Genomic DNA, 16,371 nt, shown 5'->3' on the forward strand with positions numbered 1-16,371 from the left:
TTGTCTCTCAATGGAACAAATAAGTAGAAATCTTTAAAATAAAAAGTAAGGATGCATTTATTATTTCTCCATCTTGATTATTCTTCTTCTTTCATCCTTAGCAACTACAATACAGCATGTTATTTGTGTTTTTGGAACAAACCAGTAATAAGCCTCCTATATTTTAGTTTTATTGTTAAGAACATGAATATTACAATAAATGGCAAAAGCAAGCACAGCATGTATTCTACAAGTGTGGTATACAAGCTCCTTTTATATGCTTTCTCTTTACACTATAAAGTGGATAAATGCAGCCATAGGTGTTTTGACAGCTAATTAAATGTAAATATGTGCAATTATATGCCAGTGCACTACTACAATTTGTGGAAAATAAGATGGGATTTGTATACTTTTTGCTGAAATATTTTAAATTCTTCCACTTACATATACCTGATTTTATGATGCACACTGAAATGTTCAAATTGAAATTTCCATTGTGTATGTGTTTGTGTATGCATGTATGTGTAAATCTATGAATTTATTACCTGTTTGATAGCATGTTTTTATATAGCTCATATAATGCCAAATCTGTGAGAAGCATCATGGTAGTTCAGAAATAAATCTGAAGGCCCTTGCTTTTTCATTATTTTAGCCTCTATCTTTTGTAAAATTCTTTTAGAAAAAAACATAATGTAAGGCTTTTAGAGTACTTATATCCATGAGAAAACACATTGCTCTTACTAAATTGATGTTTCATTTTCTTGGGTTAGTCACAGAAATCATAATAATCTAGCCTTTTGAGTTATGATGGAAAATGGGTGATATATATATCAAAATATACCCTAAACTGAGCACAATTCCACAAACTACCTTAGATCACAAACAGCCTATACTTTAACTGTATTTTTACATCCTGCATTTCCCTCAAGTTGATCATAAAATCTATAAAAAAATGCAGGTAATCATCAAGAGAGGAGTAGGGGTATAAAATGGTGTATCAATTAAGTCAACACAAATGGTGGACTATAAATCCAATATAAATAGAGAATGGACTGTAGATTTGGCACTAAATTTTGGAAATTGCAATAAAAAGAGGAATTGAGAAGATTAATAATGCACAATGACAGCAAAATATAGGTTGCAAGTTCAATCCCTGGTAAGGGCACATTCAGAAACAGATCAGTGTTTCTGTCTCTCTGGCCTTTCCCCTCTCTTTCAAATCAATAAATAATTTCTTGAAAAATTTCTAACCTAAAGGTGAGAAAATGCTTTGTAGAAGTTATCAGTAAAAAAATACACTACTGTGATTAGCAATGCCTTTAACAGCAGTATTATAATAAACACTGATGTTTTTCTTCTAACTTCTTCCCAAAAATGACTCCTTGTATTTGACAAAAACATTTCCTAAGGGCATTCCTACAGGACAAAAATTAAGGTCTCTGCTGGCCTGGTTAAATTATGATCTTGAGGTGGTTTACTGAATGTCCTTCAAATGTTTTTTCATAAATACCATTATTTCTCAAATAATTAAAATCCTATATAAATATATTAATAATAATTGTTATTTTCTCTCCTAATTTGGGTTAAGTAGTTCCAAAATTGCCTTTGGGAAACCACCTATTTAATTTACATAGCTGTTCCCACCTTGCCATTCTCCAAAAAAGCAATGATTGATCTCAACCAATCAGCATAGCACATTTCCTAAAGCAACAATGTCAGAAATGAGATGTTTGCTAATCTGTGGACAAATCCTGCTGGGGGTGAGGATGATGGTACTCAAAGACCTGACTCCGGGGACCAGGTTCAGTGATGCAGATCCACTTTATTCAGTAAGTAAACTAGTTTATATACATGGGTTCAGCCAATAGGATGTTACAGAGTGTCTTTCATAGCCAATGGCAGAAAAGATCAGGGAGCTGCGTGATTGACACTCAGTCACCTTCTTAAAGCGGGTGAGCTCCCTTCCTGGGTATGCCCAGGAGAGTTCTGGGAGTTGGAGTATTCTCACAACATTGCATCAGCCACAGCTTCTAGAAATATGCTCTGTGATCCACCCACACCTCCCCCTTCTCTTTTAATTAAAGCCAATTTGACTTGATGAATGAAGTCAATGGAACCCTAGTAGAACTAAAACAACTATAATACCTATTATACTATATGCTAATAGATTAGCTGGATTAAACAAGGAGGCAAGCTTCTGTAATGTTTGACTAATTAGGAAACAGAATGGGGGTCTTAAACAGGGGATTCCTCCTAGGGATTGGGATGTCATTTCCCTCCCATTGTGTTACAGAGACCTTCTAGGTGCTGTTAAACATAGTTCCATTTTGATTGTAAAAAATGGACGTAGGTTCATGCACGCCCCCTTCCCAAAAAGGTCCCAGCATCCAAACATGGAACGAATGGCTTGCTGTGGGCTGCGTACTGCATATGGTTGCAAGGCACATTACACAAATTACAACAACATGACAAATCATACAATTTCAACAATTAAAAAGGTACATTTAACCAGTCTCTGAGCACTTTGTCAAAAGCACAAAATGTCCTCAGCCTTCTTTCTAGCCATGGGAAAAGCTTCCTGGGACAAGGGAAGGGCCTCCAGCAAAGTCACCCCCACCCCCATCAGGGTATTTCACACTGTCCAAAATCCATAAGTCCATTCAACAAAGGAGCCAGTGCTCATTTGGGTCATAGTCCAGGAAATCAGTCCACGCACATGAGGCCTCAGCCACCCCCCTCAACCCTGTTGTCCTGGCAGGTCTTACACTGTCCCAAAGAGGAGCATGGGGCAATGGCAGTCAGCATTTGCATCTCTGCTCTGGAGAGCATGATGGCATTCACCCCTATGACCCAAAATATTAGCAATCCCACCAGCGGCTTAGCAGGCACTCCCTGCTGTTCCAGCGGCCACTCGGCGATGAAAGCCTGGCTTCTGTTCATCCTCCTGCCACAGCTGCCGCCGTTTACCTTCTGGAGTCTGTGAATCGCAACTCCGGCCCAATTCTTCTCATCTTCCAAAGATAAACTATAAACACCAGCTTGCACTGCTGGGCTCGAGCCCTGGGCTGCCGCTGCCTGCATCTGGGAGTCAGCAGTTACTATAGCACACATAAGCAAGAACAGAGCACCAGGGCCTGGGGGCCCATCAGGGGCAATTCTCTGGGTCCGCCCTGCCAAAGCCTCCACATCCCCCCAGGTGATGGGGCACACACACCGGCCACGAGGTCTTCTTCTGGAGTGCTGAGGACCTCCTCCCCTCAGGCATAGTCAGTGTGGAGAAGGCCAGGGCTGTGGCTTTGGACGGGTAAAGACTGAACCACTTAGTGGGTACCCAAGAAACCCTGTCAAGCAGGTTGGGGGGTTCCTGGGATCCAAATTGGCTGAAAAACACAAGCATAACCTCTCCCCTGTGTTAAAAGTGGGGATTCCCCACCACTGTGCCATGGCTGGGTCCTTCCAGAATCATTTCAGAGAGAGAGGTGGGGGAGAGAGAGAGCGAGAGATACAAAAAAATGGACAAGACAGACAGAAAGAAAAAAGACACAGGGGTGTAAAGGTTAGCCCATGGGTCAGCAGCAGGAACACATGTTGGAGAAAATGGCATCTCAGAGGCTGGGGTGGGGCACTGAGCCCCCCCCCCCCCCCCCCCCCGCAGGGAATGCGGAAGTAGTGACTTCCGCTTTTTCCTGTAGCAGGGCTGATTGCGCGATTAGCAATTCTGTTGGTTTAGTTTCTGCGCGCTCAGCGCGATTTTGTCAAACTTGGAGACTAAACTACTTTCCTCCTCAGTGGAGGGGGGGTGAATAGGAAGGTAGGGGCTCCCCAGAGAGAGTGGGGTATCCTGCAATATCTTTGGCACTGGCGGAGGGTCCCCAGCAGGAGCACCAGTCAAGCAGGCGTGTATCGCTAACAGGGCAGGAGTGAGGCCGAGAGGGAAGGTTTGCCCCCCATGCACCTTGGCCGAATGGACGCATTGGAGAGCTCGGGCCCAAGAATCTGGGTTCCAGAGCGGCACGTCCTCAATCCAAGGATTGAGACCAGAGAGGATCTCCCAGTAAGTACAGAGATCTTTTTCACAAACTTCAACTCGCCTACTCTGCAATAGGGCATGCAGGGCTCAAGCCTGCAGTGCTCTAGAGTGGGGGAGAAGGTTTTCCATTGCAGAGGGTCACTCACCCGTCCCATGGATGCCAGTTAGGTCCCTGCCTGACATTGGGTGCCAGTTGTGGACAAGTCCTCCCGGGGGTGAGGACAACGGAGACACAAAGACCCGACTCCGGGGACCAGGTTCAGTGATGCAGATCCACTTTATTCTGTAAGTAAACTAGTTTATATACATGGGTTCAGCCAATAGCATGTTACAGTGTGTCCTTCATAGCCAATAGCTGAAAAGATCAGGGAGCTATGTGGTTGGCACTAAGTCACTTCCTTATAGCGGGCGAGCTTCCTTCCTGGGTGTGCTCAGGAGGGTTCTGGGAGCTGAGTATTCTCACAGCATTGCATCAGCCACAGCTGCTAGGAATATGCTCTGCCCTCCACCCACTCTAATCCTTTCAAGACAATGTTATAGTCTTCCCTTTTAACTACAAATTTATGCGTAGCTTTTTGATATTTCCACAAAATTTAATTACCACCATATGTACCTGAAAATGACATTAATCTATATCTATATCATCATCACCATCTTATTTTTGTTCTCTGAAATATTTATAATATAGGCCATTTTCCATTTTTATTCCCTGAAGACATAGGTTAATCTGGTTATCATCCTAGTTACATTTATAATTTTAGTTGTTTCTGTAATCAGTGATGATTATGTCAATAAGAGAAAGAAAAGAGGCTCTGGCCAGCTAGCTCAGTGGTAGAGTGTCTGCCTGGCATGTGAAAGTCCTGTTATGATTCCTGGCCAGGGCACAGAGAGAAGCGCCCATCTGCTTCTCCACCCTCTCCCCTGCCCCTTCTCTGTCTCTCTCTTCCCCTCCTGCAGCAGCCAAGACTCCATTGGAGCAAAGTTGGTTCTGGCACTGAGGATGGCTCCATGTCCTCTGCCTCAGGTGCTAGAATGGCTCTGGTTGCAACAGAGCAATGCCCCAGATGGGCAGAGCATCACCCCCTGGTGAGCATGTTGGGTGGATCCCCATCAGGTGCATGCGGGAGTTTGACTCTCTGCTTCTCCACTTCTCACTTCAGAAAAATACAAAAAAAAAAAAAAAAAAAAAAAAAAGGAAAGAAAAGATTTGAGGAATTGAGAGAGTATGGGACAAGAAAAATTAACTTCCCTTACTCTTCATTATATTTTATAGTATTTGACATTTTTAGGAATAATATGTGAACTCTAGATTGGCATGCCAGAGATGGACAGAAGGTTTTTATTGCTATCCCCATGTTGCATTTTGTATTTAAAGAAAATTTTACTATAGGGAGAATTTGTTCAGCATTATTTTTCTATTCCTATAGATTGCAGGAGTTTTTACTTCAGGCAACAATGATTGAAATTTAATTGTCCTTCCTGTCTTTTTATCATGTTTTGGTCTATAATTCTAATGACTAAAACTTACCTTTAAAAAAATTGAAAAACTGCAACATAAATAATTAATTATATATATTTAAGATTTTATTTATTCATTTTAGAGAGGGAGAGAAAGAGAGAGAGAGGGAAGGGAGGAGCAAGAAGCATCAACTCCCATATGTGCCTTGACCAGGCAAGCCTGGGTTTTCAAACTGGCAACCTCAGTGTTCCAGGTTGACTCTTTATCCACTGCACCACCACTGGTCAAGCATATGATATACATTTTAAAGGAGAGAAGATATATGTAACACTGTATAACATATACCATTGCTTAGATATATATCTATGAGTTACATGTTACTTATATATAAAATATATGTCCATTGAATTGAATAATACAGGTGGCAGAAAAAATGGGGTTTTATAAATATTTTTATCAGGGATCTAATTATTACTTTTTGCTAAGTTTTAAAAAGTTGTTTAGAGAAACAACTTTTATTTTAGGGTTGCTCAATAATTGGCCCCTTAGCTTAAAAACTTTTTTTTTTTGTAAGAACAAAACATTAAATCAAGTTAGGTTCCATTTTTCATTGTTGATAACGCCTCCAGTGTGTTCATAGGCAACTAGAGTAATCTCCATTTCTGTAACAGGAACTCTGTCACTCCCATGAAAGCATATGGCTTTAATATAGTGTATTGCTGATAGTTAGGTAAATAATGCCCTATGTAATGAGCATTGGCTATGTTCTAATTAAAATGGGATTCTTAATTACTGTCTTCTTCTGAAACTGCCTAATTCTTTAAAAATCTCTTCAGGTGACTATGAAGTGACTGAGGGACATGAACTTCTTACAGGAATGGCCCTAAAGTAAAAGAGGTGGTCATTCTCTTAGCTACTTTCACAGATTGATTTTAAACATGGCAACTAGTTGCATTAGCTACTTACATTTCCTAAACTTTAGTTGACTCATGGGTAAAAGAGAAATAAGTAAAACCCCACCTTTTGAAGTTATAATAAGTATTATATTAATAATGTATTTAAACCTCTTAGGAACAATGCCTGCATGGAATAAGCACAAAAAAATGTATGCATGGGTTCATTATTATTGTCATATGATACATAGTTTTTTTAAATTTTTTTTTTAATTTTAGAGAGGAGAGAGAGACAGAGAGGGAGAAAGAGAGGAGAGACAGAAAGAGAAGGTGGGGAGGAGCTGGAAGCATCAACTCCCATATGTGCCTTGACCAGGCAAGCCCAGGGTTTCGAACCGGTGACCTCAGCATTTCCAGGTCGACGCTTTATCCACTGCACCACCACAGGTCAGGATACATAGTTTTTTATGTTATACTTACATGTAAATATATATGTTATACAAACATAATATAAATATATTTTTAACATTTTTTTTCTCTCTAATCAAATGACAACATCTTTGATCTACAAACCAGTGTCATTTATTTTCAACTCTATTTCTTTTAAATCTATAAAAAGTCATGTGAAAAGCCTAACATAGAATCTGGCATATATTAATTGTTCAACAAATATTAGATTTATCACCATCATCTTCACTGGTTTTGTTTCTTGTGATTCAGATTATCCTGTCAACACAGTATGTGTTTTATGCTTACTCCTCCTTAAACACACATACCCACGTACTTCTTCAAGGCCTCAAGCAGGAAGAGTAACTATAACTTATTTGGGGGGGGGGTCACTGTCATCTTTCTCCCTTCCCCTTGCCCTCTGCCCCCTACTTTCTGATAGCATCATTGCCAGCATAATCTAAATTTATTATTTCTCTTTAACCAATATGCTGACCTCTTTGCCCAAGAAATCTTTCATAATTCATGGGCTAATTATGCTGAACCATAACATTACAAATTCAAGTAATAAAACTATTATAAATGATAATAATTGGGGCAATTGTGTGAGTGTATATGTGTGTGTGTTTCCAAAACAGTGGCAAGATCTTTCAGTGATTCTGTTTTATATAGTTTTTAAAATACATTCAAAGTCATTTGCTTAGATTGTTCTCTAAATGTTTCCTAGTCATTCTTAATTTATCTAAGATCATGGCACATCTTTTTATTTAAAAAACTGTTATGTGTCACAAATGTAGAGCATTCAACAGCTGGTCAAAAAGAAATCAAAATGAAGAATTTTTACATCATAAATAAAGAAACTTTTCTTTCTTACTCATTTGTTATTGAAACCAGCTTGCATTTATTCTAGAAGCTGATTGGGTGATAGGAAAGATGTAAGCTATATTACGTGTGTCTGTACACTGACTTCAGTTAGATTCATTTGGATTCATGGCTTTCCTATTTTCTAACTGGATGATCTTGGACAATTTATTCAACTTCCCTGGGCCGCAGTTTTCTTATATGTAGTATGAGTCCAATGTGGTTGCACCTACCTTGTAAGGTTTTATGTTATTTTAAATTAAATATTGTTTTTAAAAAACAATACAAAGTCTACATTTGTGACTCTGGAGAGATTGTGTCAGCCAGGAGAAAAGTTGGCTTATTTGGCAGCCTATCAATAATTTCCCGGGTAGCTACATGGCCGGACATTCTTTGTAGCTTTGCATTTGCTGAAGGCACCCAAAACAATATGTTCTATATGAACTACATGAGAAAACAAAGTTGGGTTTAAAGACCAAGCTATATTCTAAGTGCGGAGATTTCCTTAGTTTAAAAAATTAAAAGTTTTATACAGATGTGATTACTAGACACCAAGCTCTTAAGATTTAATAAATCCTATAAATACAGTATGTCCATAAAGTCATGGTGCACTTTTGACCAGTCACAGGAGAGCAACAAAAGACGATAGAAATGTGAAATCTGCACCAAATAAAAGGAAAACCCTCCCAGTTTCTATAAGATGATGTGGCAGCATGTGCGCATGCGCAGATGATGACGTAACACCATGTATACAGTGGAGCAGCCCACGGCCATGCCAGTCGAGATGTGGGAGATGTGGACGGTACAGAGGAAAGTTCAGTGTGTTCTGTGGCTTGCTAAATTTGAATCTGTGACCAAAGTGCAATGTGAATATCAGCACGTTTATAATGAAGCACCACCACATAGGAATAACATTACTCAGTGGGATAAGCAGTTGAAGGAAACCGGCAGTTTGGTGGAGAAACCCCGTTCTGGTAGGCCATCAGTCAGTGACGAGTCTGTAGAGGCTATCCAGGATAGCTACCTAAGGAGCCCTAAAAAATCTGTGTGTGAGCCCACATCGAACTGCACTGAATAGGTATGAAACTGGGAGAGTATTCCTTTTATTTGGTGCAGATTTCACATTTCTATCGTCTTTTGTTGCTTTCCTGTGAACCATCAAAAGTGCACGATGACTTTACGGACACACTGTATATATTTGTATTATATAATATATTATACAATATGTACTTATGCTATATTTACATATGTTATACTATTAAATCAGCTATAACTGATTATATTAAATTTGATCTGAAAGAAATGAATGGTTTTTTTTAATAATATTTGAAACTTCACATGTTCATATACTTTTGTAGATACTTACCCTAAAAATTCCTTACCTAACTTCAGATTTCTTATTAAAAAACAAAAAAATTGCACTTTTTAAAACTGAAAACTAACATTGCCTTAAAGCAGTAATTTTCAACCAGGGTGTCACAAGAAACTTTAAAACATGCAATAGCTGACAATTTAGTCAGGGGCACTCACCTCTATTCTCTTAGATTGTCATATTAAAAAAAAAGACAGCCAAAAACAGCTGTCCACAGTGAATTAATCAAAATTATACCAATCTTTTTGTCAATTTGGCAAAAATATTTTCTTTGGTGTGCCACAGAATTTTAGTAATCAGTTTATGTGGGCCATCAGATAAAAAAAGGTTGAAAATCGGCCCTGGCTGGTTGGCTCAGTGGTAGAGCGTTGGCCTGGCGTGCAGAAGTCCCGGGTTTGATTCCTGGCCAGGGCACACAGGAGAAGCACCCATTTGCTTCTCCACCCCTCCCCCTCTCCTTCCTCTCTGTCTCTCTCTTCCCTTCCCGCAGCCGAGGCTCCATTGGAGCAAAGATGGCCCAGGCGCTGGGGATGGCTCTTTGGCCTCTGCCCCAGGCACTAGAGTGGCTCTGGTCGCAACAGAGCGATGCCCCGGAGGGCCAGAGCATCGCCCCCTGGTGGGCAGAGCGTTGCCCCCTGGTGGGCGTGCCGGGTGGATCCCGGTTGGGCGCATGCAGGAGTCTGTCTGACTGTCTCTCCCCGTTTCCAGCTTCAGAAAATACAAAAAAAAAAAAAAAAAAGGTTGAAAATCATTGATTTAAAGTACTAAGTGCAATAAACAAAGGGAAAATATTTTATTTATATTTCTCAAAAGTACACATCAAAAATTTTTAAGTGTCATTAAGTGGTAAAAAGTGTGTGTATGTGTGTTTGTGTGTGCGGGGGGAGGGGGAGGGGGGACGTGCGTATGTCTTTTCTCAAGACAGTGTCACCTATAATGTAAGTCAGATAAAAATCAAGTGGGTAGTTGAGAGGCCCTGGCTGGTTGGCTCAGCAGTACAGCATAGGTCTAGCGTGTGGAAGTCTTGAGTTCGATTCCCGGCCAGGGCACAAAGGAGAAGCACCCATCTGCTTTTCCACCCTTTCCGCTCTCCTTTCTGTCTATCTCTCTCTTTTCCTCCTTCAGCCAAGACTCCACTGGAGCAAAGTTGGCCCGGGTGCGGAGGATGGCTCCATGACCTTCTCCTCAGGCACTAGAATGGCTCCAGTTGTCCTGGAGCAACTCCCCAGATGGGCAGAGCATCACCCTCTGGTGGGTATGCTGGGTGGATCCTGGTTGGATGCATGCAGGAGTCTGTCTCTCTGCCTCCCTGCTTTTCACTTCAGAAAAAATAAATTAATTAATATAAATAAATAAAATTTAAAAAGTGGACAGTTGTAAATCTCTGGGTAATAAAAATTCACATTGTTGGTTGGTTGGCAGTTTACTCAATATGATTGTTTTTTTAAAATTTTTCTATGAAACCTTTGTTTTAATTAGACATTACTGAAAAGAATAAACATAAAGTTAAATAAACTTGGTACTGCCATGATTGAAAATAGTGGTGAAAATACAAAGATGTCATCTCACACGTTTTACTCTTTCCCCAGCCAAACACATCTGCAAACACAGAACATGGAGCTTAGCTCACAGCTGAGTTAAGAAAATACAATGATTCCAAATTCTTGAGAAAGTCAAAGTAAAATACAGTGTGAAAAACTTTTATTGTGCTCCTTAAGAGGGTTTTTCAGTTTATATTATTTTATTTCTTGGTTGGCTATTTAAATCTTTTCAATTTTTTAGAAACATACACAACCACAACCAGGAACCAAAATTTTAAGGCTTTCTTGCTTTCCAATTTCCAACTTGGATTTCTGAGATTATGCTTGGTTTGACCCGAATTGAGAATGCTGGCTGCTTGGGAAGTTTCCAGGCCTTTATTCTGCTTTAAGGGAAAAGGCAGTAGATCTCATCTTGAGTTCCTGAAAATCCTAATTACTCTCTTCCTCCATACACTGTAAATCTCTGAGCAAGGATGTATTTTTAGTATTTCATTTGGATGTCACTGTAGTTCCTTGTTTAGTTTTTAATTACTTGGCCAATTTCCCTCTGAGTATGTAGAATCAGGTTTACTTTGTGCATTTCTAAGGCCTAAACTTGTCTTAGAATTAAAAAGTCTCTGAAGTCTATCTCAGTACTAATATTTTATGAATCTAAGTTTTTAGATTGTTTATTGAAGAGCAATATATGTGACTATAAAATGATACCATGTTTTCCTCATGGCTAAATCAATGTTTTCCTATAAAATGATGTTGCACTTTAATTGCCCCCCCCCAAAGGGAGATGATCCATTGATTTAAGTTCTTAAAGAAGGAACATATTACTGGTTTACCTGAATGCTGTTATTAACTATTCATAAACACTTCTTTATGCAGTCTGCCACCCCTAACATGCCATTGTCATCCAACACAGGGGCAAGGAAAAGAAATCCTCTTCTCTCCTATATTTATATCTTCATGACTTCAGCTACATTTATATTATAATGAAGAAAATATTTTGGAAATCCATATTCTATGGTGTTTTCTTCAGAGTTTAATGTACATTCTTATTTTACGTAAGGGAATTAATTTAAAACCAGGCAATGAAAACCAGACCCATTTCTTGTTCCCTACTAATTGGCACTCCTCTGATGTTTACTGTCTTAGAGGAATGAACTAAGAGAATAAACAAAAATTTAGGCACTCAATTCCAGCTGTTACTATTCAAAATTTAGATCTGCTACTTAATGTTGTCTGTTAACAAGGTACTTATTTTCCTTCGACTGCCATTGTTTTGTCCACGAACAGTGATAATGTCAGGATGTGTTTCAAAGGTTGATGGTTGCCCTGGCCAGTTGGCTCAGTGGTAGAGCATCGGCCTAGCGTGCGGAGGACCCGGGTTCGATTCCCGGCCAGGGCACACAGGAGAAGCGCTCATTTGCTTCTCCACCCCTCCGCCGCACTTTCCTCTCTGTCTCTCTCTTCCCCTCCCGCAGCCAAGGCTCCATTGGAGCAAAGATGGCCCGGGCGCTGGGAATGGCTCTGTGGCCTCTGCCTCAGGCGCTAAAGTGGCTCTGGTCGCAACATGGCGACGCCCAGGATGGGCAGAGCATCACCCGCTGGTGGGTAGAGCGTCGCCCCATGGTGGGCGTGCCGGGTGGATCCCGGTTGGGCGCATGCAGGAGTCTGTCTGACTGTCTCTCCCTGTTTCCAGCTTCAGAAAAAAGAAAAAAAAAAAAAAGAAAAAAAAAAAGGTTGATGGTTGATTTTTTCCCCCAATGAGGAGCAAATAATTTAATAAATATGTACTTATACTGTTTCTAGGACATAGTAAGCATTCATCAAATATATAGCATTATTATCAACCCTTTAGCCTTAGCAGGTTGAAGATGTATGTTCTATCTCATGTACAAAGAAATGATAGCTTGTTTACTTTCTACAACTAATATTATTGTTCTCACAGGTCACCCTTCCAAATCCTTATCCTGGTAATTGTATGGAAAATTAAAATAAATAAATGAGTGTTTGTTGCTTTTTATTTAACTTTATATGTTAACTTAATACTTCCTTATTCTTTTCTGATTGTAAATAGACTTACATATATACCTCCGTGTCTTTTAAATATCAGAGTTTTCTTTCTTCTCTCCATCCCTTCCCTCTTTCCTGTTCCCAGAATGGCAAGTGTATATATAATAAATATATAAAGTATTTATTATGGTGCAAAGGACAAAAGGAGACATCTATGCTGATAATACAGAATTCTGTCCTTTCATCTTTTAAGAAGTGTGCTGTGATCATCTTTGAACTGCTAGCTGCCAAGATACTACTGGTCTCATCTGGCTTTTCGAGTGCACGGCAGCACCCGTGGCAGAAGGTCATTATCTTTTCTTGAGTCATAGGGCCCCCACTCATCGAAGCTTCCCCCTTCTGTCTTAGCCACTTACAAACAAGTCCACCAACTTCCACACTGTCTTTACATCCTTACAGAAAGGCAATCTGAATCATCTGGGTCCCTGCCTGTCCTACATGGGCCAAAAATAAAACCTTAACAAATAGTATGCTTATGTTTACTGGACAAAGAATGTAGAATTTTTAGCACAGCCAACACGAGTCTCCTCCAGTGACTTTTAAGTTTCTTCTAACTATGATTGGGGAAGTGACTGGAAGTCCCAAAATATTCTCTCTACAATTTTAAACTCATTATTTTCAAGTTTAGTCTCTAGAGAAGAGACCAAGATGTAAGTTGTTAATGAAGAAGTGTACATCTTCCATTTGTGTAATATCTTTATTTCCTCTTTACTCTGTTACTCATTTATTTTCCTTTTTTGGAAGGATTTCCCTATGTTATCTATTCCTTTATCCAGAGTTTTAAAGACTTATACCATATATTTAATGGTGCAAAGACTAATTTACATCTAAAGACATGTCTGAATATAGCATTAACCTAACCATAGTTTTTCTTAATACTGTAGATACCTGTGAAATAGCTATGATATATGGTATTCTATTTATTCTATGTCATATATATTTCTGGGAGTCCATTTGCTCCTGTTTATTCCATGACATTGCCCTATCACAAACCAGAATTAGGTCTTAATTGAATTATTGCACTCATAATATTGTCACCAGTAAACTTTACTTCTAAATGCATCTGTTTACTGAGTAATTTATTTACTAGCTTGCTTAACTACCTATTATGCACACCAAGGAAAAGTGACACAATTACAATAAATGCCTGGCTAGTAACATAAATGACTAATACGATCCATTTAATAGAGAGTGAGGGGTGTACACTTTACCTTAAAAGAATAAGCATTATTTAGTTCCTACTATCAAATTCTGGAAAAATAGTGTTGCTCGATATTCTGATTTTTAAAATCAAAATTGGCAGTTTGATTTTTATGAGAAATTTCCTAAGGTCTAAATGTTTCTAACTAATCCAGAAATTGTTAAACACATTTAATAAGGCAATAAAATATCTGTCATTAAAATTCAGCTCAAGAATAATCAGCTGTCAAATTCAACATAAGGAAAAAAGAGCCACTATTCCCCCAGGTTGGCCTCAATTACATAATCTCTTGAATCAATCCCTAACATATATGCTTAACACTATGATTAAACTGACTCATTTTCTGTTCTCATATTTATTTGTGTATTTTTTACAGTTGTTGATTTCTTTGTCTGTGGTCTATTCTCATCTGCAGAATCCTCGCTAACGTATCAAGATTGAAGTCAATGATTATCTCCCGGTAGCTATTTTAACCAGCTGTTTATCTGTGCTCCCAAGATAATTTTCTATAAAGTTTATACAACATTTATTTGAAGTGTAATCTAATGTTCACTTCACTAGACTATTATTGCTTCAAGACAGGGACTGGTTATGTCTTTATTTCCCAACTTTCAAATAATATTCAATAGAGAAAAGACACTTATCAAGGAAGAGGTTCCCTTGATGCTTGAACATGTGGTTAAGCCCTAGAAGTACTACAATTATTAACAACCTGAGACTAAGCCTTAACTTGTTCCAGTTGCTCAAGTTGACCTAAGATGTCTTTATTTTATTATACTTTTTAGTTAGACTCTTCTTGTTAAGTTTTACCAAAGGAAAAAAAAAGTAAAAACCTGTTTGAATATGATTGGGGTTGTGTTGAATCTATAGCTCAATTTTGGGAGAGCTAACATGTAAATAGATTTTATAGTCCTACTCATGAACATTTCTCAATTTTTTAAGTTCTCCTTTGACTCCACTCAGTAGCATCAATAATCTGTAGTTTTCAATGTAGAGGCCTGCAACATATTGCGGTGTATTTATTCATTGTTTCATTATGGTTTGGAAAGCTTTAGTAAATAGCACTATTTTAAAATAAATGTTTAATCATTATTTATTATTGTTTTTAGTTTTTTAATAGAAATATTATTTATAGATATTAATATTATTAGCTTTTTATATTTGTTATTGATATTTGTTAGTCTTTTTTTTTAATCAATGTCCTTTATGTGATTGAGGATGTACATTTTGTTCCCAGTTTCTTGACATTTCCACTGAGTAGTAAACTTAGTAAATTTTGCATTTTCTGCAGTTATTGGGAGGATCAAATAATTTTTCTGTTTTATTTGTTAATGTAGTAAATTAAGTTGTTTTTCAATGTTGAAATAGACTTTCACTCCAGTTATAAACCCCACTTGCTCATGATGTGTAACTTTTTACATACAGGGTGAGGAAAAAGTAGGTTTACAGTTGTTCGTATAAAAATAATGCAATAATTGATAAACAATAATACAAAATAAATTCTGTTTTACATTCTTACAACTGTAAACCTACTTTTGACCCACCCCTGTATTGCTGGATTTTGTTTGCTACTATCTTATATAGGATTTTGACCACTTGTAAGAAATACTGACATATAATTATTTTCTTCTGTTTTCCTGATTAAGTTCATCATGGTATTATATTGGCTTCTTCAAATAAACTGACATTATTTCCATTCTCTTCAAATAAACTGATAATTTCTCTATTCTATTTTATTATTTAAAATTTTTATATAAAAATAATATGTTTTTCATAAATACTGAAAAAACATCTCTGAAGTCATCTGGTCCCGAAATTTCCTTCAAAAGACATTTTCTTTTTGGTTTGATTTTTGTTATTTGTTTGCCTTTAATTTACAAATTTCTTGTTTTTTTTATGCCAGGGTAGAGTGCAAACCCAGTTGCCCATTACCACAAATTATGCAGTCAAGTTTCCCAAGTTTGGGGAAATTGCTGGGGTCAACACATTCAGAATGCAATTGATATGGCTTACCCTGGGAAATCTGCCTCTCTGATCATGGTATCTCCTCTTCCAGGTAAGCATACCAATTAAATTTCTTTAGATTTGATAAGTTTGTTTTTCAAAATGATTATTTCTTCTAAGTTGTTAAATATATTGATATGAAGTTTTTCTTTATTTCTTTTTAGATTTTATTTATTCTTTTTTAGAGAACGAGAGATAGAACAGAGGGAGGAGCAGGAAGAATCAGCTCCCATATGTGCCTTGACCAGGCAAAACCAGGGTTTTGAACCACTGACCTCAGCATTCCAAGTCAACAGTTTAACCACTGCGCCACCACAGGTCAGGCATGAAGTTCTTAAAATTATCTGTTTATGTTTGTGTCCTTATATACAGTGTCTCTAATAAGATTATTTCATCCCTGATAATAGAAAATAATTATCCCTTTTTTTTCTACCACTAATAGTTTTTTTTACCCAATATAAGAATTGCTTGGGGGGGGGGTGTAGAAGAAGATGTAGGAGATTACATGGTGATGGATGAA

The 16,371-nt window shown here is 38.1% G+C and overlaps 1 non-coding gene across 1 annotated transcript; it reads right to left on the bottom strand.

Annotated features, from left to right (window-relative positions):
* Positions 1-15,747: 15,747 nt before the first annotated feature.
* On the bottom strand, positions 15,748-15,911 carry LOC136390036 (U1 spliceosomal RNA). Its single transcript, XR_010748564.1, has one exon. It is a non-coding gene; the product is annotated as a U1 spliceosomal RNA (small nuclear RNA).
* Between the last annotated feature and the right edge of the window lie 460 nt (positions 15,912-16,371).

Source organism: Saccopteryx leptura, chromosome 1 (genome assembly GCF_036850995.1).
Source record: "Saccopteryx leptura isolate mSacLep1 chromosome 1, mSacLep1_pri_phased_curated, whole genome shotgun sequence".
Lineage (NCBI taxonomy): Eukaryota > Metazoa > Chordata > Mammalia > Chiroptera > Emballonuridae > Saccopteryx > Saccopteryx leptura.